Genomic DNA, 27403 nt, shown 5'->3' with positions numbered 1-27403 from the left:
TAGCCTGTATTGCACCAAATCTTGCCTGTAGCTCCTCCTGTGTCTTCAAATTCTCACCACTGCCACCATGTTGCATGTCGAGCTTCTTTAACAAACTCACCAATCACAGCAGCCTGCTGATCACATGCTGCTTTACCTTTCGTTTCCTTGAAGACGCATGTACATTATTTGCATATCCTATTAAAGTGATATTGCAGCATAGGCCAAACTGGGTAAGGAGGTATAAGGCAGAAAATTATGAAGTGATACATTTTGGTAGGCAGCTCAGCATCACCTTCTCAAGGGCAATTAGGGATGGGCAATAAATGCTGGCCTAGCCAGCGATACCCACATCCATGAATTAAAAAAAATAAGGAGAGGCAATATAAAATTAACGGTACAGTTCTGACTTGGGGACATATTGCACAATTCACTGAAGGTGGAAGAGCAGATTGAGAAAGCAGTTAAAGTGCATATGGGATCCTGGGCTTATAAATAGAAGCATGGAATACAAAAGTAAGGAAACTATGATGAACCTTTATAATACACAGGTTCAGCCTTAATTAGAATATTGAGTGAGATTTTTACTCACTCTAAACCCATTCACTTGCACAGAATTAAAATTCAGTGCATTGTGATCAATTCTGCACAGAGCACTTTAGAAAGGGTATGAAGGTTTTAGAGAGGGTGTAGAAAAGATTTATGCAAATGGTTCCAGGGAATGAGGAATTGCGGTTATGTAGATAGATTGGAGAAGCTGGGAGGTGTTCTCCTTTGAGAAGAGGGGGTTGAGAGGTGATTGATATAGGTGTTCAGTATGATGAAATGTCTAGACAGAGTAGGTAGAAAGAAACTTTTCCCACTGGGGAAGGGTCACAAACCAGAGGAAACAGTTTTAAGTTAATTAGCAAAAAAACAAAGGTGACATGTGGAAAATCTTTTTTATGCAGCATGTGGTCACGATCTGGAATTCCCTGTTTGAAAGAGTGCTGCAGGTAGGATGAATCATGGCTTTCAAAAGGGAATTAGATAAGCACCTGAAGGGAAGTAAATGCATGGCTCCAGAATAGCACAGAAGCCAGGGCTGGGCATGAGATGAGTTAAATTACTTGGGCTCAACAGGATGAATAACCTCCTTCTGTGCTGTAACCATTCTAAGATTCTATGAAAACAATCAAGTTGTGGCTGAATGTTTATTCACCTTGCAAAGGCCAAAACAATTCTTAACAGAATCTGCCACAGGTGTAACAGCATTGCTGCACTCTGTCTCCATCCACGTTACTCTGGCAGTGCACTTCATTGCTTGGTTAGCTCTCTTTTATGAAAAGGCTTCTCTATTACATGGTCCCTATTGCCAGACTAATGAATGGAGTTTTCTGTATCCAGTCATTTGTGGAGGCTCAGTCCAAAGTACAGCTTTAAATGCAATGAACAACCATTTTAAGAACCACAGATTCCAGAAGTGCCAGCCCTTCAGACCTCTGAGCACTCCCAGGGCATTGTGCATTCAGAACTGGGAAATGATAATGACCTGGCCTTGCATTACTGGGCAAGGTCACTTGATTTAAGCATAGGCACTGTCAGTATCTTATGAGCTGTAATACTGGAAATAAGGCTGCCACAAGAGCACTGTCATACTTTGTGCCAAACTCATGGCTATCTACTTTTAGCCTGACCTACCTTTAACTATTGGTCTAACTGATGATTTACTAATTGATTTATTATATGTGTGCTAAAATATTACACATGTGATTAATTCAGTGTGCAAATTGCGATTCTGAGGTAATCGTCCCCAAAGTAGTGTTAGTGCCAAATGGTTATTCACCACAAAATGCTGCAGCCAGGACAAGTATTCCCAAAATTGGTTGCTTGATTAACTGTAGAAGATGGTGCCTGAGATTTTATTAATTTAAAAGTACAGGACCTGGTTCGCAGTACAATCATAAACTTGGATGCAAAATAATATGCAATAATACAATAATAATTGAATTTTGTCCAGCTACTAACAACCCATTTTAATGCAGAGCCAGAATGAAAGCTGAGCTAAAGCCACATATAAATGTAAATAACCCTTGCTTCATCCTTTGCCATGGTATAGATTAGATTGCAAAACATCTGCTGACAGGATCATGACAAGCACACAAGCAATATCAACATAATGAATTGTAGAATTGATTAAAACAATTTGTCCTGTTGTGTGTGTGTGTGTGTGTGTGTGCATTTTCCTTCCAATGAGCCATGCACAACTCTCACTATCAATTTAGATTGTTTAAATGCAAATATCCATCGAAACAAGAAATCCAAGAAGATAAAACTCTGGAATTTTTCCCACCAATCTCACAACAAATATAATCTAATGAAACTTCAAGGTATCAACCTAACTTTACGATCTACATTATTCAACTTTCACCTGGTGCATTCCAGTAATGACATTCCAATAGTCCAGCATCGCAAGAGCCAATGGGTTCCACAGCGTATTCGATCATTGTGTCTGTGATTAGTTTAGGAGCCTTCATTTCTTCTGTTAATCACATATTCATTCTTTCTTTCCAAAGGAATTGAATCGACATCAACAATTGCTTTGATACAAGAAAATACCACACATCAAATGCTCTTTAAGGGAAAAGAAAGGGCACCATAAGAATGATTACCATTTAGCCAGGCATCCTTCTTCATCCTGCTAGTAATGGAAAAGCTGCTGCATCTTTACCTTTAGTCCACTCTCTTAATCCAGGTTTCTAGGATACCATGATATCTGTGATGCTTCATACATCACTTGTTTGTCGGCGGTCCAGACAATTGTTCTATCACCCTCTGCTCGCTGACCTATTGATTCCCCAGTCAACCAATGCCTTGATTTTAAAGTCAATGGCTTTCTGTTCAATTCCCTACATGGAATTCTGTACCTCTGTAACTTCCACCTTCCCTACAACCCCCGAAACTCTGCTTTTCTCCAACTCTAAGCATTTGTGCACCCCCACTCCCTTCATCCCACCACTGGCGAACATGTGTTTTAATTGTATGGAACTTAAGTTCCGGCATTCACTTTCTGAACTCCTCTACCACTCTCTCTTCCTTTAAGATGCCATTTAAAATCTACCTCCAACCAAGCTTTTGGTCAATGTTTCCAATGGCCTGAATTTTAGTGATCAGACGGATGACCTGATGTTGGGGTGGGTTAGACGGGTCAGCAACAAGCACGGGTGATGGCGGAACTTCCTCAACAACTTTACAAGGAAGAGCCATGAAGACTGGCCTGCAGGGGAGTGGCCAATTAATGATGGGGGTTAGGTCATAGTGCCAGACGCTTGCCCTGAGATGTAATTTTTAAAGGTACATGTGCAGCAGACAGGTGGGCTGCAGACACAAGGAAAAGGAGGGGACCTACAGCAATGGAGGCAGTAGGGGAATGGCTTCAGCACAAGGCAGGGTCACCCCAATATTTAGTGGCATCTCCTTGGAGGTGCTCCTGCAAGCAGTAGGAGAAAGGAGAGACATGTTGTTCCAACACATGAGAGGAAGCGGCCAGAAAGCCTAATGAAGAAGCCATGGCTGGAGGTAACAGACATACTGAGCAGCCAAGGGGCAGTTGCAAGAACCTAGATCCATTGCAGGAAGAGATTTAATGACATCCTGCTGTCTGGCAAGGTGAGGGACATTTAGAATTGCAAACTGGAAGTTCAGCATGAGTTAAAAGGTGCCCATGAAATATGAAGGTTAGTTGGTAGACCAATGCATGGGGCATGACCAGGCACCAATGCCACATTCAGGTGCCCATTTCACAAGTACCCAAACCCCATGGTCAGTGATGGGTGAATGCAACATGGAGATGGCTGAATGCAGCAGTGCGGTGCTGCAAGTTTATAGTGCCACAGATTGACCAGCATAGACGGATCATGAGGCAGGAGTCATACTAATTTGTGTTTGCAGGAGAAACACGCTCAGAATATCAAGGAGAGTCAACAAACTGGAGGTGGAGTGCCTTTCATCACCATGGTGACACCAATGGAGGAGGAGGCTATGGAGATCTGATGGATCATGGCAGAGTAATCTGTGACTGAGGATGAGGCATTTGCAGAAATGATGGAGAGTGAATAAAATGATGGTTGCGTCCAACATTTCCCAGACCATGTGTGGCCTGTGGCACTTGTGTGGACCTTTAATAGCCAAAGGGAGGCACAGGGCTTGGCACGATCAGAAGGTCACTGCATAGACACACAGGAGGAAATAATGGAGGTAGTGACAGCTGTGTCCGCTTCCCCTCAGAGGAGTGAGGAGAGACCCAGTGATCCTCAGCCCCATTCAGGTGGTGAGCCTCAGGTGTCCTCAGCAAAGCAGATGCTTCAGCACCAGTGTCAAATCTGTGAACCTCAACCAAGTTTCCAGAGGAAGTGAAATCCCACGTGCAAATGATGGAGTGGTGATCCTGGTGGAGGAGGCCCAGAGAACGGATATACCAGGCCTGCATGGTAGGGATGGAGATCTCCTTACCCTTCTGTCCCTTTCTCCTGCAGCAACTGATGCTGCTCTGCCTGGCCTCATCTCCTCCTCCAATTCCTCATGCAGAACAGGGGGAAATCTTAGCAAGATCCCCATGACTAACCATTCCCTTTCTCCTGATTACTCCTGTTAGCTGCCCGGTAAGGTAGAGCAGAACTCTCTTGAAGTGAAGTCCTCAGAGAATTTCTGGGATAAATGTTGATAGAGCATTGGTGAAGCCTTGACAAAGTGTTTCAGAAAGTCTCTCAATGTGTTTGAAAAGTCCTCTTCAAACTTTCAGCAGCAAGAAGCAACATGGATACAAAATTGGCTGAATGACAGGAAAAGGAGAGTAGTGGTTAATGGATGTTTTTTCAGACTAGAGGAAGGTTTGTAGTGGAATTTCCCAGGGGTTGGTGTTGGCCTAGACCTTGGTGCACTGAACACAATTTCAAAATTTTCAGATGATACAAAACTTGGAAGCATTATGAACAGTAGGGAGAATAATGTAGAATTCAAAAGGGCAGAGCCAGGTTGGTGGAATGGGTTGGTAAGTGGCAGATGAAATTTAATGCAGAGAAGTGTGAAGTGATTCATTTTGATAGGAAGAAAACAGAGGCAATGTAAAATAAAAGGCTACAACTCTAAAAGGGGTTCAGGAGCAGAGGGACCTGGGTTTATATGTGCATAAATCGTTGAAGGTGGCAGGGCAGATGTAGAGCGCAGTTAATAAAGCAGATAGCATTCTAGGCTTTATTAATAGGAGCATTAGGTATGAAAGCAAGGAAGTTATATCAAACTTATATAGAACACTGGTTTGGTCTCAACTGGGTTTTTGAGTCCAGTTCTGGGCACCACACTTTCAAAAAGATGTGAAGGCATTAGAGAGAGTGCAGAAAAGATTCAATATGGTACCAGGGATGAAGAGCTTCAGCTGCGTAGATAGATTGGGAAAATTGGGACTGTTTTCCCTGGAGAAGAGAAGGTAAAGCAGAGATTTGATAGAGGTATTCAAAATCATGAGGGATCTGGACAGAGTAGATCGAGAACAAGAGGGCACAAGTTTAAGGTAATTGACAAAAGAAGCAATGGAGACATGAGGAAAAATGTTTTCACTCAGTGAGTGGTTAGAATCTAGAATACACTGCCTGTGAGCTTGGTGGAGGCAGGTGTGATTGAGACATTGAAAAAGGAATTTATTTGTTATCTGTAAAGGAAAAAATGTGCAGGGCAGGGGGGTGGCACTAGGTAAATTCCTCCACAATTCCGTGATTCTCTGATTCTGTGAAGTGAATAGTGAAAGCTGAGTAGCTTTAAGCAGTGCACGAAATTCTCATCAACGCCTTGTTTCCTCCCGTTCACCTAGACTCTGTTAGGAGAGGTCATTACTTAAAATGCTAGCCACAAAAATGGTTTGCAACCTCTTTAATGAGCACAAGTGGCTAATTTATTGTTAGTCAGACCCTGAATGATACTTTGAGTGTTCTTAGCGTATATTTCAGTTTCTTTACCAAGGTGGCATCTTGCATTAAAGGCGGGCTAAACCAGCATTGCAGATCAAGACCCTATCTTAATCATCTCAGAGGCTCTTTATCTCTAAAATACCAGGGAAAATCAATCCCTTGGTGTCTTTCCTTGTTTGCTATTAACTCAACTTAATAACAGACACTTCAAGGGAAACAGAAACAATGAAGTGGAATTATCTGTGTAGCTATGCTTGGATGATTCAAGGGCTCAACTATATTCTACTGTACAAGTTGTATACTTTTCCTGACTGAAGCATTTGCATTTTAGCCTAATCTCTATTTAAGATTTGTTGAGAGTCATAATGGAACTGGCCAAAGTGAAGGTTGAGCAGTTTCACACCTCACCTAAATCCCTGAGATGATAATATCCATTTGTTTACTGGTGTGCATAATTTTATATTCAAAATGGCAACTGTGAGTAGGAATCTTGTGGTTTCTATGTTTATTCTACTCTTAGGCCCATGACCTAAATTTCTCTATAAAAAGACACTCTAGTTGTGTTGGAAAATGTGTCAAATGTTGTTCACAATTGGCTCCTATTTGTATTTGTAACCAAACCTTGAACTGAAGTGTATGTTCAAGGTACTCTAATGGAAAGGCAAAGTGGCAATACAAACCAACTTGGGTGATTATATAAAAGACAAAATGTCGCAGTTGCTAGAAACTTGAAGTTAGCTTGCGGTCTGAATGGAACTATCCAACAGAGTCTGCAAAAGTGACTCTGAACTTCCAGTCGCTTGCTATTTTAATCCTCCATCCAACTCCCCTCTGACCTCTCTGCCCTCAGCTTTTCACACTGTTCTCGTGAAGCTCAGCAGAACAACATGTTACCGTGGAAATGGAGGTGGGGTACAACACAATTTTGGATTATGTACCTCATTTCCCTGATAATGGCTCTAGACCGAGTAGCTGCCTTGCTGCTTCTCAGATCTTGAAGATGCCAGTGGCCTGTTTATTAATCACTGTAGTTTTTCTTTTCATAGTTGTTCATGGGATGTGGGCATCGCTGGCTAGGCCAGCATTTATTGCCCATCACTAATTGCCCTTGAGAAGGTGGTGGTGAGCTGCCTTCTTGAACTGCTGCACTCCATGTACTGTAGCTATGGTCACAGTGCTGTTAGGGAGGGAGTTCCAGGATTTTGACCCAGTGACAGTGAAGGAACTGTGATGTATATGCAAGTCAGGATGGTGTGTGGCATTGTGGGGAACTTGCAGGTGGTGGTGTTCTCTGTTGCCCTTGTCCTTTTGATAGTAGCTGTTGTGGGTTTAGAAGGTGCTGTCTGAGGAGTCTCGGTGAGTTGCTGCAGTGTATCTTGCAGTTGGTACACACTGTTGCCACTGTGCGTCAGCAGTGGAGGGAGTGAATGTTTGTGGGTAGGGTGCAAATCAAGCTTTGTCCTGGTTGGTGTCAAGCTTCTTGGGTATTGTTGGAGCGTCAGGCAGCCTGCTCCTCTTAAAGGTTCACTGCCTATTAAAGGGAGGCTGCACACCTGAAATCATGTCTGACACAAAATTGATTCTGAGCATTTGCAAGGATGGCTCAACAGGCTCAGGAGAGGGCTCTCCAGTTCAGTAATGCCACCCTGGAGGCTCTGGTCAACTCAGTGGGGTCCATGAGAGGATAAAAACCCTCAAGCCTCAGCCAGAGGAAAAAATGGAAGCATACCGCTTGTGAAGTGAAAGCCTGTAAACTGGCACCACAAACATGGCAACAATACCAGAAGAAATACAATGACCTAACCTGGGTGGTCAAGATAGGTGAATGCATTGTCATAATGCATCTCATACCCAACACACCAATAATCTCTCACTGATGATAGAAAAGGACAATAGGCAATCCAGAGTAAAAATAATTAACTCAACAAGAGCCGACTTCGATGGAGCAAGGACAAAGTTGGGCCAGATAGACTGGAACAAAATATTGGCATGAAAAACTGTGGTTTAACGATGGGTTGCCTTCAAAAAATAGTTGGCTCAGGCACAGTCAAAGTCTTTTCCATTGAAAGGGAAAGGTAGGACAAACAAATCCAGAGCTCCCTGGATGAAAAAGGAGATTGAAATTAAGTTAAAGAAGAAAAAGTGTGCTTATGACCGGTGTCAGGTCGAAAATACAATTGAGAACCAAGAGGAGTACAGAAGGTTCAGAGGGGAGGTGAAAAAGCATTTTAGAGAGGCAAAGAAGGATTATGAGAGAAGACTGGCAGCCAACATAAAAGAGAATCCCAAAGTCTTCAATAGGGATATAAATAGTAAAAGAGTGGTAAAAGGGAGAGTAAGGCCGATTAGGGATCTAAAACAGGATTTACGCATGGACGAAGAGGCCATGGCTGAGGTATTAAATTAATACTTTGCATCTGTCTTTACCAAGGAGGTAGATGCTACCAGGCCATGGCGACAGACGAGGAAACTCTGTCACTAAAAGGGTTCAAAATTGATAAGGAGTAAATGTTGAATAGACTGCCAGTACTTAAAGTTCACAAGGCACTAGGGCCAGATGAGATGCATCGAAGGATATTGAAGGAAGTGAAAGTAGAAATTGCAGGGGCACTGGGCATAATCTTTCAGTCTTCCCTAGAATCAGGGGTGGTGCCAGAGGACTGGGGAATTGCAAACATTACACCCTTGTTCAATAAAGGTTGTAAGGTTAAGCCCAGCAATTACAAACCAGTATGTTTAACTTCAGTGGTGGGCAAGATTCTAGAAGCAATTAATCGGGATAGATTTAGTAGCCACATGGAAAAGTATGGGTTGATAAGGAAGGGCCAGCATGGATTTGTAAAGGGGAAATCATGTTTAACTAACTAGCTGGACTGTTTTTAAAAGGTAACCGAAAAGGTTGATGAGGGTAATCCTGTTGATGTGGTGTACATGGACTTTGAAAAGGTATTTGACACAGTGCCACACAAATAACTTGTGAGAAAAGTTATTACTCATGGAATAAAAGGGAAAGTAGCAAAGTGGATACAACATTAGCTGAAAAATAGGAAGCAGAGAGTCATGGTCAATGGATATTTTTCAGGCTGGAGAATGCTTTGTCGTGGAGTTCCCCAAGGGTTGATACTGGGACCCTTGCTTTTCCTGATATATGTTAATGAAAGCATATTATCATGGTGTACAAGGGGCAATTTCAAAATTTGCGGATGATGCGAAGCTTGGGAGTGTTTTGAACTGCAAGGAGGACAGTGTTGAACATCAAGAGGACATAGACAAGTAGGTGAAGTGGGCAGATAAGTGGCAGATGAAGTTCAATGCGGAGAAATATGAGGGGATGCATTTTGGTAGGGAGAACATGGACAGACAATATAAAATAAGGGATGAAATTTTGAAGGGGGTGCAGGAGCAGAAAGACTTGGGTGTATATGTGCATAGATCATTGAAAGTGGCAGGACAGATGGTGGAGAGAGCAGTTAATAAAGCTTATAGTATTCTGGGCTTGATTAATAGGGGCATAGAGTACAAGAGCAGGGAGGTTATGCTGTATCTACATAAGACACTTGTTAGACTTCAGCTGGAGTATTGTGTACAGTTCTGGGCACCATATTATAGGAAGGATGTGAACACTTTGGAGAGAGTGCAGATGGGGTTTACAAGAATAGTACCAGGGATGAGAAACTTCAGCTTATGAGGATAGATTGGAGAGGTTGGGACTGTTCTCCTTGGAGAGAAGGAGGCTAAGAGGAGACTTGGAGATATTCAAAACCATGAGGGGGCTGGACAAAGTAGATAGGAAGAAGCTGTTCTCACTTGTAAAAGGATCAAGAACAAGAGGGCACTGTCTTAAAGTAATTTACAAAAGAAGCAAGTGTGACATGAGAAAAAACTTGTTCACACAATGAGTGGTTTGGGTCTGGAATGCACTGCCTGGAAGTGTGGTGGAGACAGGTTCAATCGAGGCATTCAAGAGGACATTAGATGATTAGTTGAATAGAAACAATGTGCAAGGCTATGGGGAAAAAGCAGGGCACTGACACTAGGTCATAATGCTCATTTGGAGACATGATGGGCCAAATGGCCTCCTTCTGTGCCATTAGATTCTGTGATTCTTGGATTCTGTGATTCCTGTGGAACTGGGACATGCTCATCATTTTCTTGTAAAGGCAAATGACTAAGGGCATTGGCGTTTGCGATTTGATTTCCAGGTCTATGTACGAAAGTGTATTCGTTATGCTGTCAGAATTAAAGCCCATCATTGTATTCTTGCTGAGGCTATGAGTGGTATAGCCTTATCCTCCCTAAACAATCCTAGCAATGGTTTGTGGTCTTAAATGATTAGTAAAATGGCAGCCATGTACATACTGGTGAAATTTCTTGAAACTAAACACGATGGAAAGGCCTTCCTTTTCTATCTGTGAGTATCTTTTCCGCTGTGGTGAGCGTTCTTGATAAGTAACCTATTGGCAGTTCCATGCCATCATGGAATGATGAGATAGCACTGCTCCCACTCTGTAGGGAGATGCATCACATGTCAGCACCAATTCTTTCATCTGGTCATAATGCACTAATAGATTGGATGAGTGCAACAATTGTTTCACCTTTATTAAAGCTTCTTTCTGGGGCACCTCCCAAGACAAACGTTAGTTCTTTTGGAGTAGAGAATTCAGGGAGTGCCCCGCACTGTAGAAAAATTGGGTAAGAACCGCCCATAATAGTTGATCATTCTTAGGAACATTTTGAGCTCTGAGGCGTTCTTTGGCACAGGTACCTCTCTTATGGCTCTCACTTTCTCCTCAACTGGGTGGAGGCCCTGTGAATCTATCCGGTGACCCAAATAGATTACCTCCCTCATTTGGAATGTGCACTTTTCTTTTTTTAAACACACTCCAGCTTTGAAGAAAGGTTTTAACACTTCTAAAAGTTCCAAATGCTCTTTCTCAGGGAATCCCGTCAACAATACGTTGCCTAAATAGATTACAACCTGCGGCAGCCTCTGCAGTAAACCCTCCAATGTTCTCTGAAGGATGGTACAAGCTGAAGAGACACTGAAAGGCAATTGTGTGTATTTGTTCAACCTTTTGTGGGTATTAATTGTGACAAATTCCAAGAGGTGTTATCCAACTCTAGTTGTTGATGAACATGGCTCACGTCAAGCTTCAAGTAGGTGGTTCCTCCTCCCAGCTTGGCATTCAGGTCTTCGATTCTTGGAATGGGGTGCCGGTCTAGCTTAGCTACTTTATTAACCGTCAGTTTATAGTCTCCACAAATTCAGACGCTTTGGTCGGGTTTAAGGATGGGGCCTATGGGTGCTGCCCATTCTAAGAACTGAAGAGCTTGTATAATGCCAAGTTTCTCTAGTCTGTCCAATTCAGTGTTGACTTTTTCTCGCAGGGCATATGGCACTGGTCTCACCTTCATCAAGCGAGGGTTTGCTTCTAGACCCACATAAATTTTTGCCTGCAGGCCCTGGATTTTCCCAAGTTCAACCTTGAAGACAGTGGCGTACTTTTGAAATAGCTCTGTTCACCCATTTGATCTCAACTGGAAAATTTCAGCCCATCCTAATTTAATCCTTTTTAACCATTTTCGCCCAAGGAGGCTTGGCCCTTTACCTGCTACCACCACCAAGGGTAGCTTTGCCGATTGGCTTCCATAATGAACAGTTACTTTGCTTTTGTCTTTTATTTGAATGTCTTCACCGTATATGTTTTTAGTCTGGCATCAGTTTCTTCTAAACTTAATTGATGTTCACCATTATTCAGATATCTGAAGGTATGTTCCCCAATTACTGCAGTGGAAGCTCCTGTGTCCACTTCCATTCTAACAGGTTTGCCATTTACTTTCACTGTGACAAATATTAGTTCTGTCTTTCCAACTTTCAGATTAAACAATGAGTAAATGTCTGATTTTGTTGTTTCTGGCTCTTCTACCTTGTAGATTTCATTGGGCTTCTCCTTTTGTTTACAAGCCTGCTTGAATCTTTCCTTGCATTGCCTCATTCTATGTCCATTTCTATTACAATAGTAGCATTCAATTTTTTTAAACTGCCAATCGCTTAAAGGCTGCTTGTTTCCACCCATATTAAAATCATTCTTTGATTTTGCTGCTAAGTTACTTTTCTTTATTCTTCAGCTAGCGAGGGCTGTTTCCCGTTTCTCAGCAGAGTCTCGCTTTTTCGCACCCTTTTTGGCTGGGGTTTCCCGCCCAATGTGGAGGACAGCACTATTGTGCACACCCTGTGTTGCTTTTGAATCTCTTGCTACGCTTTCCATGACCAGCGCTATCTCTAGTGCCTTCTTGAAATCCAAATTCACTTTGGACAATAATCTTTTCCAAATAGTGTCCTCATTCACATCACATACTAAATGATCTCTGTTGTTTAGAGGCATACTGAACTCACAATGTTTCATTAGCTGCTTCAAATTTGCCACATAGCATTAAATTGTCTCCCAGGGGTTCTATTTCTCCAGGTAAACCTGAATCCCTGCATCATGACTGAGGGCTTTGATTGAAAATGGCCCTTCACAAGGCCCACCAATTTATTGAATTTTTTTGCATCTGGGGCACTGGGTGTCTTCAATCTTTGAATCAAACTGTAGGTTTTGCTCCACATGTACTTAAGAGGATTGCTCACCTCTTTACTTCCCTCGTAATCTCGTTCGCTTGAAAAAGAACGTGAGGCATTCTATGTATTGAGACCAATCACCTGTGGCTGGTTCAAAAGGATCAGTTCTCCCAACCTGTGGCATTTTGAGTGGGGTAACGTCTTCCATTCTAACAGAACTTGCTACTTACAATCACTGGACGAGGTACAGTGATGATTTCTTTCTAACTTGATTACTTCTGTTCAATCCTTTCCTCATAAGACAACTCACCCAATCCAGGTATTAGTTTAGGAAACCTTCTCTGAACTGCTTCCAATGTATTTACATCCTTCATTAAATAATGAGACCAATACTGTACACATAGTACTCCAGATGTGGTCTCACCAATGCCCTGTATAACTGAAACATAACCTCCCTACATTTGTATGCCACCATGAAACCCCTGCTTTCCTCATCACCCCCTTTTTCCTCACACCAATCCTCCCTTTCTGCTTGTGTGCTTTCTGGACAGCCTCATCAGAAATAGGAGGAAGAGCTACCCAAGAAAATGGGGAGGAAGCACCGTTACTTAATTTTCCATTAAAAGTCAACCGTTCAGCTGAGCACCTTAGAGTGTAGAATAGAGTCGAGATTCTCACATAGTGAGTCACCAGGCTTGAGTGGGCTCCATCCAAGCCTGGGGAAAACAATACATCATATGCCACCTATGGGGCAAGGCTGCAGGTGAGTTCGGCTGCAGTGGACTCAGATGAGGACTTTGATACAGGAGGCTGTTAATTAGCATGCATTCCAAGATGCATGGCACATTGGCGAGTCTGCCAACCAGCCTCTTGTCACTGCCTAGGAACATGGAGGAGTCCGGCTACAACATTGCAGATAGCATTGTGCATTCTCTTCAGCTGGAAAGTGATGACCAACTCCAGATAGCACTGACAGACCCAACCACAATGCAGTGTCTGGTGATCAATGCCTCAGCATCCACTGCAGCACATGTGGAATCCTTGTGACAGCTCAGTACTGCAGTGGAATCTCAGACAGAGGTCATGAGATCCATACTTGTCATGATGCAGTCTCAGACAGCTGCAATTGTAGGTGTAACTGTCAGCACTCACTTAGGCATGCAGACTCTAAAAACAGTTCAACAATCTGTTCTCAAGCAGATTACTAGAATTGCCATCAAGTTACATGGGGTCCAGGATGCCTCTTCCCTGCCTTCTCATCCTCCTCCTCCTCCTCCCTTTCTCCTTGTAGAGCTCGGCCTCCCTGTCATTTCCATGCCATCCCCTGGTGCTGTTCCAGACCAGGAGGCAACAAACAAATTACACCCAAATCTAGGTGATGTTGTCATCGCTCATTCTTGGCAGCTATGCTAAAGTGGCATAAAACACCCCCAGGAATCCAGCACAGAGCTGCCACCAAATCTGTGTTTGGAAAAGTTAGCAAAAACCACTTCACCTTCAACTTGTGGAATCGTACTTTAATTTACACACTTTCAGGTCCCATTTTGCAGTTACAAGCCTGACCTTTGGTAAGTGATGTATGAATTTGTAGGCTGGGCTGGTGTAAATGAAGTTTTTAATCCTGGCATTGCATCATTAGGATCAGCTGTATGTCATCAGGATAGCAATGGATCAAGCTGATCTTGCATATAGAGCACATACTTGCTTGAGCTCTTCTTCGGCCCTCACATCGCACCAGGCCATGCTGAAAATGACTGGGAGTACAGACTGCACCGGAAAGCAGTACAACACCTCCCTATCACCACTACAAATGGCATTATGCAAGGCAATTTCTAGCCATTCGTCTTCAAGTAGGTGCTTTGCAACCTTTCTAACCCAATGTTGAGTTCAACAATTTAAGATCATAATCACTGCTCCCATTTTTCCAGATCCCAAGTGCTGATTCTGCTATTCCAGTTGACAGCTTCTCCAGACCCATCTTTGGTTTCTTTAGAGTCATAGTCATAGAGTCATAGAGGTCTACAGCACAGGAAAAGGCCCTTTGGCCCATTGAATCTGCGCCAGTCAAACAAGTACCTAAATATTCTAATCCCATTTTCCAGCACTAGGCCCGAAGCCTTGTATGCCATGGCATCGCAAGTGCACATTCAACTTCCTAAATGTTATGAGGGTTTCTGCCTCTACCACCCTTTCAGGCAATGAGTTCCAGATTCTCACCACCCTCTGGGTGAAAAAATTCTTCCTCACATCCCCTCTAAACTTCCTGCCCCTTACCTTAAATCTATGCCCCCTGGTTGTTGATCTCTCCACCAAGGGGAAATGTTCCTTCCTGTCTACCATATCTAGGCCCCACATAATTTAATGCACCTCAATCATGTCCCCACTCTGCTCCAGGGAAAATAACCCCAGTCTATACAATCTCCCCTCATAACTAAAACTCTCCAGCCCAGGCAACATCCTGGTAAATCTCCTCTGCACTCCCTCTAGTGCAATCACATCCTTCCTATAATGTGGATTCCAGAACTGCACTCAATACTCTAGCTGTGGCCTAACCAGCGTTTTATACAGTTCCTGCATAACCTCCCTGCTCTTATATTCTATGCCTTAGCGAATAAAGGCAAATATCCCACATGCCCTCTTAACCACCTTATCTACCTGTCCTGCTAACTTAAGGGACCAGTGGGCATGCACACCAAGGTCCCTCTGATCCTCGGTACTTCCTAGGGCCCTACCATTCATCATGTATTCCTGTGCCTTGCTGGTCCTGCCCAAGTGCGTCACCTCACATTTATCCGGATTAAATTCCATTTGCCACTGATTGGCCCATCTGACCAACCTGTCTATATCCTCCTGTAATCTAAGGCTATCCTCCTCACTATTTACCACCCCACCAATTTTCTTGTCATCCGCGAACTTACTGATCAACCCTCGGACATTCAAGTCTAAATCGTTCATATATACCACAAACAGCAAGAGACCCAACACCGATCCCTGTGGAACCCCACTGGACACAGGCATCCAGTCACAAAAACACCCCTCGACCATCACCCTCTGCTTCTTGCCACTCAGCCACTTCTGGATCCAATTTGCCAAATTGCCTTGGATCCCATGGGCTCTTACCTTCGTTATCAGCCTCCCATGCGGGACCTTATCAAAAGCCTTGCTGAAGTCCAAGTAGACTGCGTCAAATGTATTACCCTCATCTACATACCTGCTCACCTCTTCGAAAAATTCAATCAAATTGGTCAGATATGACCTCCCCTTAACAAAAACATGCTGACTGTCCTTGATTAATCCCTGCCTCTCCAAGTGTAGACTAATTCTGACCCTCAGAATTGCTTCCAATAGTTTCCCCACCACTGAGGTTAGATTGACTGGCCTGTAGTTCCCTCATTTATATCTTCCTCCCTTCTTGAATAATGGTACCGCTTTGGCTGCATTCCAGTCATCTGGCCAGAGAGGTACTGAAAATTATTGCCAGTGCCCCTGCTATCTCCTCCCTTGCCTCACTCAACAGCCTGGGATACATTTCATCTGGGCCTGGAGATTTATCTACTTTTAAGCCTGCCAGGCCACTTAGAATCTCCTCCCTTTCTAAGCTTATATCTTTAATTATATCAGTCCTTCTGCCTGGTTTCCATATCCATGTCGTCCCTCTCAATTGTGAACACCAACACAAAGTATTAATTTAGAACCCTACCTATGTTTTCTGGCTCCACACACAAATTACCAACAAGGCCCTTAATGGGGCCCACTCTTTCCCGAGATATCCTCTTACTCTTAATGTACTTGTAAAACAACTTTGGATTTTCCTTTATTTTACATGCCAATGCTTTTTCATGCCCCTTTTTGCTCCCCTCATTTCCTTTTTAAGTTCCCCCTTACACATTCTATGCCCCTCTAGGGCTTCCGCTGTTTTGAGCCCTCAATATCTGCCATAAGCCTCCCTTTTTCACTTTATCCAATCCTGTATATCTCTCGACATCCAGGGTTCTCTGGATTTGTTGGTTTCATCCTTTATCTTTACTGGAATATGTTGGCCCTGTACTCTTCCAATTTTCTTCTTGAATGAGTCCCACTGCTCTGATGCAGATTTACTTATCAGTAGCTGCTCCCAGTCCACTCTGGCCAAATCATATCTGATCTTATTAAAATCGGCCTTCCCCCAATTTAAAACTCTGATTTCTGGCCCTTCCTTGTCCTTTTCCATAACAACCTTGAATCTAACAGAGTTTTGATCACTATCTGCAAAATACTCCCCCACTGATACCTCTACCACTTGCCTGGCTTCATTCCCTAAAATTAAGCCCAGGACCTTTTGTAGGACCTCCTATGTACTGGCTTCAAAAGTACTCCTGCATGCATTTAAAGAATTCCGCTCCCTCTAAACATATCAGACTATGACTAGCCCAGTTAATGTTGGGGAAGTTGAAACCCCCACTATTACTACCCTATTATTTTTACACTTCTCTGAAATTTGCCTATATATCTGCTCTTCTATTTCTCTCTGATTATTTGGGGGCAGATAGTACACCCCCAGCAATGTGATTGCTCCTTTTTTGTTTTTCAGTTCTATCTATATTGCTTCATTTGAGGTGCCTTCTAAGATAGGATGCAACGGGATATAGATCGGTTGGAGACTTGGGTGGAGAAATGGCAGATGGAGTTTAACCCAGACAAATGCGAGGTAATGCACTTTGGAAGGTCTAATACACGCAGGAATTATACAGTAAATGGCAGAACCCTGAAGTGCATTGACGGGCAGAGGGATCTGGGTGTACAGGTCCACAGGTCACTGAAAGTGGCAACGCAGGTGGATAAGGTAGTCAGGAAGGCATATGGCATGCTTGCCTTCATTAGCAGGGGTATTGAGTATAAAAGCTGGGAAGTGACCTTGGTTAGGTCACACTTGGAATATTGCATGCAATTCTGGTCGCCATATTACCAGAAGGATATGGAGGCATGGGGAGGGTGCAGAGGAGGTTTACCAGGTCTGTAGATTATTAGCTATGAGGAGAGGTTGGAGAAACTCGGATTGTTCTCACTAGAGCGACGGAGATTGAGGGGCGACTTGATAGAAGTTTACAAAATTATGAGTGGCATGGACAGAGTAGATAGTCAGGAGCTTTTCACAGGGTGGAAGAGTCAATTACTAGGGGACATAGATTCAAGGTGAGAGGAGAAAACTATAGAGGAGATGTGCAGGGCAAGTTTTTTATGCAGATGGTAGTGAGTGTCTGGAATTCGCTGCCAGAGAAAGTGGTGGAAACAGGTACGATAGTGGTATTTAAGAGGCAGCTTGACAAATACATGAATAGGATGGGAATAGAGGGATACGGACCCCGAAAGTGCAAAATGTTTTAGTTGACGGGCAATATGATCGGCGCAGGCTTGGAGGGCCGAAGGGCCTGTTCCTGTGCTGTACTTTTCTTTGTTCTTTGTTCTTTGTATGTCATCCCTCCATACTGCTGTAATTGATTCCTTGATCAATATTGCAATACTCCCTCCTCTTTTACCTCCTTCCCTGTCTCACTTGAAGACCCTATATCCTGGAATATTGAGCTGTCAATCCTGTTCCTCTCTCAACCATGTCTCGCTGACAGCAATGACATCATACTTCCATGTGTTAATTTGTGCCCTCAACTCATCTCCCTTATTCGTCAGACTCCTTGTATTAAAATAAATACCATCCAACCATGCCAAACTCCCTTCTGCCTTAACTGGCCTATAATTTCTATGCTTTCCAGACTCCCTTGCTCTCTATTCTAATTTTGGCTGTGCATCTCCCCCCGCTGAACCTCCTCTCAGGATCCCATCCCCCTGCCAAGTTAATTTAAACCCTCCCCAACAGCACTAACAAACCTCCCCACAAGGATGTTGGTCCCATTCCAGTTCAGATGCAACCCGTCCGCCTTGTACAGGTCCCACCACCCCCAGAAATGGTCCCAATGTCCCAGAAATCTAAAGCCCTCCTTCCTGCACCATCTCTCCAGCCACACAATCATCTGGACTAACTTCCTATTTCTATACTCACTAGTGCGTGGCACCAGAAGTAGTCCAGAGATTACTACTTTTGAGGTCCTGTTTTTTAATCTATTTCATACCTCCCTAAATTCTGTTTGCAGGATCTCATCCCTCTTTCTATCTATGTCGTTGATACTAATATGTACCAAGAACTCTGTCTGTTTGCCCTCCCTCTTTGGAATACCCTGCAGCCGTTCAGTGACATCTTTGATCCTGGCACCAGGAAGACAACGTACTATCCTTACTATCACGTCTACGGCCGCAGAAACACCTGTCTGTTCCCCTTACAATTGAGTCTCCTACCACTATTGCTCTTCCCCTCTTTTCCCTCTCCCTCTGTGCAGCTGAGCCACTCATAGTGGCTGCACTCCCCAGAGGAACCGTCACTCTCACCGTTTTCCAACACAGAAAAACGGTTCTCGAGCGAGATGCACCCTGGGGATTTCCTGACTACCTGCCTGACACATTTCTTCTGACTGATGGTCACCTATTCCCTCTTTGTCTTCACTTCTGTAAGCTGTGGGGTGACCACGTCTGAAAATGTGCTATCCAGGAAACTGCACGAAAGTGTCCTGCAGTCAGCCTCACGGAGGCAGCTTCAGTGCCTCCAGCTACCACTCAAGTTCTGAAACTCGGAGCTCAAGCAGCGGCAGCTGGTGGCACTTCCTGCACACGTGATCGGTCAGAGCGCAAGGAGCGTCTAGGACTTCCCATTTCTTGCTGGCGGTACATAACATGGGACTGAGCTGCCCTGCCATGCCTCTAGTTGAAAAAAAACTCTTACTTTAAGTTAAATATAGTAAAAAAAAAGTTAAATTATTTATGTACTTTAAATAAAAACTAGAACCCTTACCTTTCCTTAGCTTAATCTATTTTAAACTGGAAAAAAAAGCTGTAGAAAAACACTTACCCACTACTCACCAATCAGCTCTCACCAATCAGCTCTCACTTTTGTGCTGACGTCACTTTTTGAAGCTTCCCTGCACTCATGCTGGTTCTGATTTCTCTGCCGTTCTCTCACGCTATCTTGCGATGTCACTCTTGTTATTTTCAACAAGAACTGACTGCAGGACGCTCTACCCAGACTGCTTCACCATGATGCTGACTGCAGGACACTCTTCCCAGACTGCTTCACTGCAATGCTGACTGCAGGACACTCTTCCCAGGCTACTTATCCCATTACCTTTTTCTTGCTTGTACTATCTTCTATTTCATTACTTAATCTCTCCTGTCTTTCACCCTATCACAGACTTTCTGTTTTGTTCTTTTCCTGCTCAACTCTTTTCCTACATCAGTACTTGTTTAAAACTTGTTGCATCTCTTAACATTTTCCTGTTCTGGTGAAAGGTCATCAACCTGAAATGTTAACTCTGCCTCTGTTGCCCTCAGATGTTGCCTGCCCTGTTGAGTATTCCCAGCATTTTCTGTTTATTTATTGATTATATTATTATTAGGATATAATAGCAGGGCAGTTTTTATCCCAAATATAAAAAACGGAATCTGCATGGAACTAAGTCCAGCTCAGAGGTCACATTCTGTCAATACAAAAATACATGAAATAGAATGTAAGCTTGATTCAAGAAAAGCACCTTGCCCCACAACAAGGCACAAAAGCTCAGAATGAGTTGGAGAAATGTTTGTCTATTCATCAAACTGAAGAGCAGCAGTGTGACCATATTAATAAGAAATGGCATTCCAATTCAATCTTCTGATGCCCTCTCAATAATGAAGATTTGCAAGCAATGGAAGTTTTTATTCAACAACAGCAGGAAACAGAAAATGCTGGAAAAACTCAGCAGATCTAGCAGCATCTACAGAAAGAGAAACAGAGTTAATGCTTCGAGTCTGTATGACCCTTCTACAGTTTCATTGAACTGACCACAAAAACAGACCATAGCGGTACTGTTCACATTGTACACTTCAGACTTCCATAAAACATTTGACAAAGTGCCACAAAAACATTTATTGGAGATGATTAAATGATATTGGATTCTAGTACAGATATCATCTACCTTGCAGAGGAGATTTACAGAATTATATCAAGGATGAGGAACTTCAGTTACGTGGAGAGGCTGAAGAAACTGAGATTGTTCACTTTAGAGCAGAGAAGGTCAAGGGGAGAAATAATAGGTGTGTTCAAAATTGAGAGGCTTTGATATACAATAGAAACTGTTTCCACTCACGGGTGGTTAATAAGCTACACATTTGAGATAATTGGCATAAGAAACAGAAGGGAATTTTTTTTACAATGGACAGAATTTTTCACTCGGCGCATGGGTAGACAAGAGTCGCCAGCGCCCACCGACAATTAAGAGGGCTATTAAGCCCATTAATGGTGTAATTAACTGGAATTTTTCACTGCCCGTCCAACGTTATGCCTTTTGCATTTTTACGGAAACCTCATCCAAGGGCGGGATGAGGTTTCCGAGATTAATTTTTAAAAAGATATAAACTTTTGGGCACAAATTTCAGCATCCATATGTTTAGGTGATATATTCTGATGCATGGGCATTTTTTCCAGATTTTTAAATCTGTTTTAATTGAATTTAAATTCTTCAGCTCCCTGAGGCAACTCTCCGCCTTCAGGGAACTTTCATTCCTCGCTCCTCCACACCCGCGCTGACTTCAGTGCTCTCCCTCCTCTCACCCCCACCCCGGCAGCGCTGAGCCTTTCAGTGTGCCTTTCATGCTGGCTGGCCATTAATAGTCCATTCCCCGGCCACTCCCAAGCCCACCATCGCGGCCGCCCGCTGACCCGAAAATCCTGCCCAATGTGTTATTGTGATCTTGAATGCATTGATTAAAATTATTATAGAAGCAGATTCATTAGTATTTTTAAAAAGAGAATTGGGTATATACTTGAGAAAGATAAATTTGCAGGTCTGAGGAAAGAGTAATGCATTTGGACTAATGGGGAAATAGCGTGAGAGTGTGATTAATTGCATAGCACTTTCTAGGAGTTTTCTAAGTTCCATAGGTTATGTGTTGGAAGCATTGCAGTTCATCATTCACATTCATTTGCATTAATGAAAGAATTTATCAATTTTCAAATGACTCAAAAGAGGCAATGGGACAGTTTGAATCAAATTAAGAGGTTGGGGCCAACATGGATAAGGTGAGAAAATGGTAGAAGTTCTTCAATGTAGGAAAGTATTTGGGGCCAATAAGTTCCAAGAATGTTATGCCATGTAACAGTCACTCTTATACAATGCGCACTTAGAGAAACTGGGGAAAAATGTTGAGAATTTGTTAAAGGTGCATAAATAGTGTGAGGTGAATATTGGGAAGACATGCACAGTTTTAAGGCGTATAGTGAGGATCATTGAGTGTAAAACAAATTAATTAAACTGCACCAGGCTTTGGAAGAACATAAGGCAGAATCTTCCCCTCCTGCCATAAGTTCTGTGATGGGATGAGAAAGTCAGAGTGATTCTCACCGTGGAGCGGGACAGGCTTTTAAGTGCAATCGACCGCTCCCTGCCTCATTAGTTATGCATACATTAATTCCGTGCTGGGTCTCGTGGCGGGGCAGGCAGGAATTCCGGCGTCCTGCTTCATGTGTGGGTGCCATATTTAAAGGGCACCAGGACAGGCCTTCACAAATGGGAAGAGGGAATGGATGAGCAGAAGGCAGCAAGCCATGGCTCCCCATTTCAGTAATGCATCCCTCGAGCATCTCCTGGAGACAGTGAAAGAAAGGCGGGTGTTCTCTTTCCTAGAGATGGCTGTGGGAGGCCATCGCAGCTGACCACTGCAGCCTGGGAGGAGTTAACCAGAGTGGTCAGCGCCTGTGGGGTGCAGAGGAGGACCGCCCTGCAATGCTGGAAAAGGGTCAATGATTTAATCCATGCCACTAGAGTAAGTGAACCTTCTACCCTTCCAACAACCCACAACACCAAATTTGTGTTTGTCTCATGAGGCCTGGGCATCACTGGCAAGGCCAGCATTTCTCTTGCCCATCCTTAAATGTCTTTGAAATGTTGGTGGGCTGCTGACTTGTTGAACCCCTGCAGTCCACGTGCTGTGCTATTAGTGAGGATTGTGCTATTAGTATCAGGTTTCCACCCAACCACAGTGAAGGCACAGCCATGAGGTGGAGTGCATGGCAACTTGCAGGTGCTGCTGCTCACATGCTTCCACTGACCTTGTTTTTCCAGCTGGTAGAGCTCGAGTAGTTGGAAGGTGCTGTTCAAGGAGCCTTGATGACTTGCTGCAGTGCATCGATTACGTAGTACATACTGCTGCCACTGTGCGTCAGTGGTGGAGGGACTGAATGTTGAGGGTGCTGGATGGGGTGTCAATCAAGTGGGCTGCATTGTCCTGGATGGTGTCCAGCTTCCTGAATGTTATTAGAGCTGTACTCATCCAGGCAACTGGAGACTATTCCATTTCATTCCTCACTTATACCATGTCGGGTGGTCAGGTTTTGGGGAGTTACAAAGTCAGTTAGTTGCCACAGAATTAGCAGCCTATGGAGAAGGCAGCCCACAACAGAAGGGAGAGAGAGAGAGAAAACGGGAGGAAGGGATGCCTGAGCTTAGGTCCGTCACACAAGTTGAACATCAAGCTGCTAAGCAAGCAGGGGAGGATCATGACCGTGCCTGTGCCGACAGTGAGGTCTAGTGAGGAAGCATACATAATACAGACAAGCTCAGAAAATCAAGCTGATTGATCAGTGCCAAGTTTGAGCCAGCCTAGCCAGTAACTCGTTCTGTTCTGTCTCCATTCTAGGTGTCAGCAAGCAGGGTGTTAGGCCAGCCCCTGACCTGAAGTCAGCCCCCAGCCCGCAGGAAACCTGAGAAGAGGACAAGGATGATGAATTTTCACCTGCAGAACCATCACAGCATTCACCTGCACCCTCCACCACCCACAGACAGACATCTTAGCAGCTCATATATCTAGTTTAGATTCGGGCTCACATTCTGATGTTCATTGCACAGACCTGTGTCCACAGCAGGAGGAGGCAGTGGTAGCCAAGGTCGCCAGCACTTGGAGGACTGCTGGAGAAGAGGTTTCTGCTAAGTCTGAGTCAGACGATGAGCCTCTGGAAGTGGCCATGGAGAGGATGGAGAGGATGCTGGAGTATCAGAAAGCTGCAGCGAACATCAGACTCATGTGTCAGAGGCCCTCAACAAAGAGGCACGTGAGGCAGAGGAGTCTGTCCATGTACTCTCTGATATAGTGGCTCTGACATGTCAGCACATCAAAGTCCCCATGGGAAGGATGGCAAATGCCATGTAGAACCTGGTCCAGGGAATAAACCCTTGTAGGCATCCCCCTCCTTACCCTCCCCCTTCCAGATGGCCAATGACTCAGAGTGAATGGCAGCTCTACACCTTGCAAGGATCTTGTTGTCATGAGAACCCACTGGGCCAGACGTGCTGCTGTGTGGCCGTCACCAAATATTGAAGAATAGCAAATGGGAAAGCTCTCATGCAGGCTCCACTTGATTATTAGGGTTTCTCTTTAGTTGGCCAGTTGACCTTTAGCTCCACGAACCTGAGCAGATCCTCCCCGCCGACCTCGATGTTTTACAGTTGGACATAGAGGGCATTGCCTTGGTCTGGACCTGGCTGTATCCCAGGATGGCACGTGTTTCATTTTAAATTGTCTCCCCCATCCCCTACCAGTATCCCCCCATCACCATCGACTCCCCCACCTCCACCCCAACATGGATATCACCTTCAGTCTCCCCTCAATAACCCTTGAGCCTCCCCCATCACCCTGGACACTATCACTGTTAACCTGCACATGCCTTCCCTCCCTGCCAAGCCTACCCCTGTCACCATTCCTCTGCCCACCCTGATCCTCCCCATTCCCGCAATGTGGGTCACCATCCTTGTCACCCTCAATGACCAACCCCAGATGAGAACTATACACACCACACCTAGACCCTGACCCTCTCACCCTACTTTGAACCACTTCCCCCTCTCATAGTCACCGTCCCCTCATACCACCAGCACCCCCAGTTCTCCCCCAAAGATTCCAATGTTGACATGACTGACCCTGCCTCTGAAGTGCTCTGGCCTCGCCCCAAGCCCCTCCTTCCCTTTCCCCTTCATGCCTTCCTTCCCTCCCATCCATTTCATGCCTTCATTCCCCCTTACTCCATCAACACAATCCCTCTACTTCTCATCCAGCCATATTTGACTCCAAGGTAAGTGCTTTAAAATTCTCCTTCGTCGGGTGCACGCCACAAATGTCCAGCTGGGTTACAGAATGGCATAAATTCGTGCTGGTGGGGCGAAGGATTTGACAGGGCACATAATTCTGGTCTGTTGGGGTTTAAGTGAGTATGCATGAGGTCCAAAATGGGTTCCCGCCAAGCTTCAGCAGGACACCCGACCCACCATCAACCCACCATGAACATTGGAAAGAGACAATCCAGGCCTGGTTCCTATGAATGGGAGTAGCCCTTTTACCCACCTTTGCCCATATCCCTTAATACCAGCTTCCGATTTAAAATTCACAATTGATCTAGCATCAATTGCCCGTTGTAGAAGGGTTCCAAACTTCTACCGCTCTTTCTGTGTAGAATTGTTTCCGAATTTTGCTCCTGCAAGATCAGGCTGTACTTTAAACTATGTCCTTTTGTCCTAAGCTTTGATATCAGTTGAAATAGTTTCTACCTTCCTGCATAGCTTCCCGTTAATATCGTGAAAACTTTGTTCAAATTGTTTCACCACCTTCTAAATTCCAAGGAATTTACCCGAGTTTGTGTAATCTCTCCTTGTAATTTAATGCTTGAAGTCCAGGTAAACCCATACTGCACTCCGTCCAATATTCTTTCTAAGGTGTGTTGCTCACAGTACTCCAATTGTGGTCTAACCAGAGCTTTATATTGCAAAAGCATGACTTCAACCCCATCTCGTATGTCAGTGTTTGAAATGCAAAGGAAGGCATTCCATTAGCCGTTTAGATTATTTTCAGTACCTGCTCATGACATTCCATTGACCTGTGTTCCTGGACCCACATGTATCTTTGGACCTCCACTGTTTCCAGCTTATCACCATCTAGAAAGTACCCTGTTCTACCCTTTTTAGGTCTAAAGTGTCTGACCTCAAATTTGCTGATATTGAAAGCCATTTAACACAGTTTTGCCCATTTTCTTACACTATCATATCACTATTACACTAACATATCTTTGGAATTTGATGCTTCTACATTGCTTACAATGCTGCCAATCTATGTATCATCAGCAAATTTGGACATGTGGTGTTACGTCTTTTGAGGTGAAAATAAATAGTGAATAACCGAGCCCCAATAGAGATCCTTGTAGGTGGATGACCTGGAGTCTACAGGTTAATAATTCTTATACTTGGGATTTTCGAGAAATTACACAGGACACACAAGTTCCGTCCATAAGATTTTATTGTATCTTTAAGACAGATTCAAAACTACCACTTCCACACAATCTAAAGTTTGTTATAAAAACAAACATTGCAATGTGAGTAGTACACCAATAATATTACAAGAGATAAGCACACATAAAATCACCAATGGATGATCAGTTCTTGACCACTAGGACTTCTTGGCGCAATAAGTGGTAAATATTCTTCTGTTTGCAGCCCAGGGTCAGTTATATATTCAATCATTCCATTTCAACTCAGTGCCATAGCTTGACGTCACTGGCCAGAATTTTCCGGCTGACGTACGGGTGGCAGAGCCCACACGTCAGCGCTTAAAATGTCGCACGCTAACGTCGCGTGAGCGTGCCGACGTCAGCGCGCGGCATCGCGATATTTCGGTCGGCGGGCGCGCTCAGCAGCGGGGCATTCGCCCGCCATTAATTGAAGGGCTCGTTAAGGCCCTTAACTTGCCAATTTCCCTGGATTTTGAGGGGCCCGTGCAAACTTCGGGTCGGCACACGGGCCCAATGGGCAGGCGGTTAGGAGATTTTTTAAGAAAACTCATGCAATGTCGGAATATGTGGACTCAGAGGGGTTGTTCAAGTTTTACACAAAGTTTTAATTGCTGCAAGTATTTAAAAGTTGCCTGTGTGATTGTTAGCAGTTCTCATCGATTTCCAAGAGCTTTTTGTGTACTTTGAAACCAGTCTGCAGACAGTAATCTTTCTCGGGCCTGCAACTTTCCGGAGGCCTCCATTTAGCCTGGGGATATGGGTTCTGACGTCTCCACTGGAGACATTGCTCCTGAGGAGGAAGAGAGGGATAGAATAAAGAGGAGGCCAGGACTGGACAATCAGCCTCTAGGGGAACAACCTTTGGGAAGCCAGGCACAGGCACAAGGGGCGCAGGGCCAAGAGGTTGTCCAAGGTGCAAGGGGACGCAGAAGACGCCACTATCCTGCTGCCAGGGTATACAGGCGGTGAAGCAGCTACCTCAATATGACTGAGGTGCAGTGCCGAATGAGGCTCCGACTGTCAAAGGGGACAGTCAACTATATCTGTCAGATGATTGGCCCTGAGATCTCGCCTAACTGTGTGGGTGGACAGCCCATGCCAGCGGCTCTGAAGCTCACAGTTGCCCTCTACTTCTATGCCTCTGGCTCCTTCCAGGGCTCGGTGGGTGATCTTTGTGGTGTCCCCCAATCAGCTGTCCACAATTGTGTCAAGCAAGTTACAGACGGTCTGTTCAGACGGGTATCTACTTCCGCTGCGACCAGGCAAGTCAGGCACAGCGAGCCAGAGGCTTCGCGGCCATTGCTGGCTTCCCCCGTGTCCAGGGTGCTATAGACTGTACACATGTGGCCATCAAGGCACCAGCAGGTGAGCCCAGTGCCTTCATCAACAGGAAGGGTTTCCACTCCATGAACGTGCAGATAGTGTGTGATCACAGGATGCTGATTCTACAAGTCTGTGCAAGGTACCCAGGCATCTCCTACGACGCCTACATCCTCAGATACTCCCAGGTGCCAGGGCTCTTCAGTGCTCCAG

The sequence above is a fragment of the Cetorhinus maximus genome, chromosome 7, assembly GCF_964194155.1.
Source record: "Cetorhinus maximus chromosome 7, sCetMax3.hap1.1, whole genome shotgun sequence".
In the NCBI taxonomy this organism is placed as follows: Eukaryota; Metazoa; Chordata; class Chondrichthyes; order Lamniformes; family Cetorhinidae; genus Cetorhinus; species Cetorhinus maximus.
This window is presented reverse-complemented; position numbering follows the sequence as displayed.